This window comes from Cynara cardunculus (assembly GCF_001531365.2).
Source record: "Cynara cardunculus var. scolymus isolate 2C chromosome LG 6, CcrdV1, whole genome shotgun sequence".
Taxonomy (NCBI): Eukaryota; Viridiplantae; Streptophyta; class Magnoliopsida; order Asterales; family Asteraceae; genus Cynara; species Cynara cardunculus.
In genome coordinates, this window is record NC_037533.1 from 4,745,501 (window position 1) to 4,751,492 (window position 5,992).

The following is a 5,992-nucleotide window of genomic DNA, read 5'->3' on the forward strand; positions in this document are numbered from 1 at the left end:
TAAAACCAAATAGTTTCTTTCATATTCATTCAAATTAATGACTGTTTAATACTTCTAACCAAACAATCCCTGAGTGGTTGAGACCAAGTTGAATAACAACTACAAGGGTGGTGCCTGATTGGTTTGAGCTTAGTTTCAAAGATCAAAAGTACCAGGAGGTCTCAGGTTCAAATTCAAGGAGAAATAAAAATCCCCTTGTGGACACAGAGGTTCAAATGCGGTGACTCCGGGCTATCTTCAAAGCAGGTGGTTGCCCTGGGATTAGTCGGCTCGCATAGCGGGTTGGATATCCAGGTTAATAAAAAAAAAGTTGAATAACCTAATATGATTAAGAAGTATATATCACATTTCTTTTATTTTTATAGAACACTCTTAAAAAATATAGAATAAAAATGTCATAAAAATTAACTTATGTTGACAATATTTCTATACAGCATCTGAGAGCTTTCACAATGATTATAAAGTTAATTTTAATAGAAATATCATAAAATACCTACAAAGAAATACGCTAATCTTAGTTTGTTGTTACTACAACAAATCTAACAATTATACGTGTTTCTTTCCTCCAATTTTCATACGAATTTTTAGAATAGAATAATATTTGTCAGACTTGTTAGTGTACAAACATTCTGAATGTTCAGTTAATTAAAATGTGAAACAAGTACTTTATAATCATAGAATTTGAAAGTAATTCACAAACAACAAGACCGAGCTACATGTTGAGAAAAAAGTATAAATATGATCAAGTGTAAAAATTAACGGAAACCTACCGATCCCCCTTTCTCCTCGGTCCACATACACCAAATGTAGGATTGACGCCAACAGTTCATCACGAAAGAAAAGACTTTGTTATTACAAATACATATATCTAAATGTTTCAAACAAAAACGACTTATAATATATATATATATATATATATATATATATATATATATATATATACTACATAAACCTCGACCAATTTGTAAAGGGAAATGTTGAATAGGAGCCTAAGTAATGAATTAATTACGACCCACCCACCACAGATTGTGTAGGGCAGCCAAACACCCAACCTACCCACCCACCCCCCCTACATGCCCATGCCCTCACCCTGCCAACCCCCATAAAAACAACTCACGATCATTGAACTTGAAGATTTACATTCAATCTCTTGATGCTATTAATTTATATATATATATATATATATATATATATATGAGCGATCAAATGAAAACCACTTCAATTTGTAAAAACCGTAAAAACCACTCTCATCCATCGGTAATCTTATGAAATTTTTTCATGAAATTGTTAATCTTGTGAAATTGTTTCATATAATACTTTTTTTGATGAATTTGTTTCATATGTGGTTATGAAATTGTTTCATATACTACTTAATGAAATTTTAATGAAACTGTTTCATGTATTTCTCTAAAATTAAATTAATGAAGATGATAATATCCATGATTAACACCCTCCACAATAAAAATGGTTAATCAACCTCCCATAATTACAAAAAAAATGAACAAAATTAAAAATTATGATTGGTTGAATGAGGTTTTCACGGTTTTTACACATTAAGTGGTTTTTATTTGAACTCACCCCTATATATATATATATATATATATATATATATGGCCTAACCAAATGAGAACTAATTAGTTTGTGGTAACCGTGAGATCCAATCTCAACCACAAATCAATAGATAAATTAGAAAATTTATAATTTTGGTAATTTTGATTTAAAATTTTAATGCAAAGACACTTTAGGTATTTTAAAACTCTCATCTCTTCTCTCTACTCTCTACTCTCTCCGTCCTCCGATCACCATCATCTGGTGATACCACAATGGTATTACAATGTATTATATATGTGCTTGGGTATCACACTGAGGTCGTTTGTGTGGTCGATCAGAGATGTAACACAGTGGTATCACAATGCATCTTATATATGCTTGGATATCACACCGTGTCTTTTGTTTAACAGAGTCAATATTTTTAGGTATCACAGTGGTATCACCGGAGCACGGAGAGAGAAGAGAGGAGAGAAAATACCTAAAATGTCCTTGCATTAAAATTTTAATTCAAAATTACCAAAATTATAAATTTCCTAATTTATATATTAATTTGTGGTTAAGATTGGATCTCACGGTTACCACAAACTAGTCAGTTCTTCTTTGAATGAGCCCCGATATATATATATATATATATATATATATATATTGGGGGATCATGTCAATTTATACATAAAACAATACATATTAACATGCGTATGTTGTTTTACATATGAAAACTGAATTATAAATTTACATGATTTATTGGTTTTATAAATAATTATATGTATGATCATATGTCTATACATATATGCATTTATATATGTGTCTATGTGTATGTGTATATATATATATATATATTTGTAGAGTATATAAGGTGACTACGATTTTGATCAATTATCTTTGATGCGAGCGGGTGGGAAAGATCATGCATAGTCATAATACGTACGCATACACACACATGAATACATAGTCTTGTATATATACGTATCATACATACATGCAACATTTGTAGTTGTACACACTCCTAAAACTCATGAATAATTCATTTTAAGTGAATTAAAAATGTATGCATGGAATGATTTCATGCATAACTTCAATAACAATAAAATTTTATAAAGAAATTAAGAGAATAGGAAGTTAATCATATATTTGTATTGTTAATATATATTTATGGTGATTTTGATTCTAAAATAATTAATAAAAATCACCCACATTGTAATTTTGTATAACAAAATTATTAATTAAAATTGTTACAGAAAATTTAAAAATAAAATAAAAATAAAGCTTAATTAATCCACGAATCCTCGTTACCTGGGAGTTGATCACCATCACTTCTTGATGAAACGACAGCGTCTTGATTATTACTATTCCCCCCCTCAAAATTCATCAAATTTTCATCTTGGCCCCTCCATCTTTTCGAAGAAGAACTTGCAAATGCATTCGGAGGTTCCGATCGTTGGTTATCAGATTCTGTTGCATTCAGTTGCTGACCAAGGGTTGTTTGTGAAAGAGATTGGAAAGGGAACATGGGATTTTGCAAATTTGATAAATTGAGGGGTTGCTTCGGGAAACCTTGAGTATCAGAAGGGGGTAATTGAAAATTACTCGTCGTAGCAGTAGTGGAATTCAAATATGAAGGCTGCTGTTGTAGCTGAATTTTCTGCGCCGACGGCCGTAGAGGATGCAGCGGCGCTATTCCACCACCGTAAAGATCAAGACGGCGAGAAAAAGGGGAGGAAGTAGAGGAACCGGAGAAAGGGGCGGCGGGGATGCCGGTGAATTCTTGTACCATTTGCCGGAAATTGGTGGTGTCGGTGGTTAGAACGGTGGTGGGTGCTCGCCGGGAAGCTCTGGTACGTTTCTTGGGGTTCTTCGTTGTCACCGGAATTTGCTCAGTTCCACAACTCCGGTTTACGTTATCATCCACCGGAGTCGGGTTGAGATACGGATCTTGGTGGGTTGACTCAAAGTTGGTGTAGCTCGAATCGGGTCGTACGTTTCTCGACCATAGAGAATCAAGGTTGTACATCGGATTCGGGTTCGGGTTTAAAGATTGTGAAAAGGAAGAAACCGACGACGGATCGAAGAAAGTGGACGGTGGTTGTTGGTGGTGGTGAGCTGATGATGGCGGTGGTTGGAGAATTGGGATGGGGTTAAAGTGGGAAGAAGGATTTAAAAACGAAGAAATGGATTCTGTTCTCGAATCAAACACCTCATCACCACCACCGGCGCCGCCAACTCCGCCGCCGCTAGAGGATTGTAAACTGCCACTGTTACCGGAATCCATGGTGTGAAAGTAAAGAGATCAAAAAATGGAACCCAGTAAAGGGAGACTATTAGATTGTCTTCTCTCTCTCTCTCTCAATCTTTGTATATGTGAAAATAAAGGCTGCTGCTTTTACCAGAGGTGGAATTGATAACACCAAAGGTTTGTACAAGTTTTAATGCATGATATATAAGTAGGTGAAGAGAGATTGTTCTGGATTTAAGAAGTGTATGATGCGTGGAAAATAATTACCGAAAGAATGGTTCCTTGTCATGATGTTTGTTGGGTTTATGGGATCTATGAGGAACCCAAAATGAAAATGTGTACGGTTGTTGTATGAATTTGATTTTTAATAAAAAATTTAATATATATATATACACACACACACGTAGAGTAGTGTTCAAATAAAAACCTATTATATTTGTGTAAACCGTATAAACCAATCTCATCTATTCATTTTCTTGATCAATGGTCAAGATTAGTTTACTTTAGTTTAGGAAATTAAAAAATATATATATTAAAATTTTATTTTATTTCAACAGTAAAGGCAAAAATAGTAAACAAAATTTAACATTTGGTAACATCCTTCTATATATTAATGACACTATTTTCATTTTTTAAAACAATACATTATTTTTAACTTTAAATCACATCCATCAATAAAACATATAAAAAAAAATGAATATAACACACCATATTCAATTATATGGAGTGAATCGTTTTAAATTTTGAATTACATTATATGAACGAAATTGGTTTCACCATGAAAATGTTTTGGTTCACATAATTTATTTGCAACAAGACCCAGTTTCACGTTCAAGAAATCTGTTTCATTTTCATTTTCATAATTTATTTTCAAAATGCACCGGTTTCATTTTTCTTTTCATCAACAAAATGGATCAACTACACCATCAATGCAATGGTTTCACCATAAAAATGTTTTGGTTCATCTAATTTATTTGCAACATGAACCGGTTTCACGTTCATGTTCATTTTCCTTTTTATAATTTTTTTTTCAAAATGCATCGGTTTCATTTTGCTTCTCATAAAAAAAAATTAACTACACCATCAATGCACGGGTTCACCATAAAAATGTTTCGGTTCACCTAATTTCTTTGCAACATGAACCGGTTTCACGTTCATGAAACCTGTTTCATTTTGTGGATTTTTTTTGTTCATCTACGTTTTGATGATTTCATTATATAATTCAATTGTTTCATCAATACACGTTTCCTGATTATAACTCATGACAATATATGAAATCCAAAATTTTAATATAATTAAATATTTAAATGTTACCATTTATATAATTTCCTTTATTACGTTTCCTTAATTAAGATTTATTAATAACTTATATATTTAATATAAAATATTGTAAATGACCGAAATACGCTTATTGATTAAATTTAATTAGAAAAAAAAGAATTTTTCTATTGGTCGAAATTGGTTTACACGGTTTCTTAGAAATGCACGATTTTCATTTCAACATGCCCCTATATATGTATATATATATATATATATATATACATATAGGGTTGGGTTCACGTAAGACCAAATGTTTTTCGTGAGACCCGTAAGATCAATTTATGTTCATTGATCAACTTTATAAGTTAATGATCTAATGGTCTAAAGTTGCACGGTGGCAATTTTGTGATTATTGAGAAGTATCGTGGCGTTTATGAATGTTTAGATTGTAGATCTAATCCAAGGGTTGAGAATTGGTCTTACGGGTCTCACGAAAAAACATTGGTCTCACATGATCCCAAGTCTATACACACACATATATATATATGAAGATCAAATGTTAACCATCAGTTTTGTGTTAACTTTGAAAACCCTCTCAACCAATCAAATTCCATTATTCTTATAGGTTTATGTCTTGTTCATTTTACCCTTACAAGGGTATTCTAGTAAATTGAATTCATTTGTAACCCCCAAACAATTAATGGGGAGTTACAAACAATCAAATCCCAAAAAATATGSATTCATATTATTAATTTTTTTTACTATTGATTTTCCATGTTCATTCTTGTATGAATTTCTAAATCGCATAAGAAACACGGTAGTAACGATTTTTGGTATTGATCAATTTGAACACAAATGAACCGTGAACACAATTTAAACACAAATGAACAACCGTGAACACAATTTGAACACAAATGAACCGTGAACACAATTTGAACAAATTAACAGATG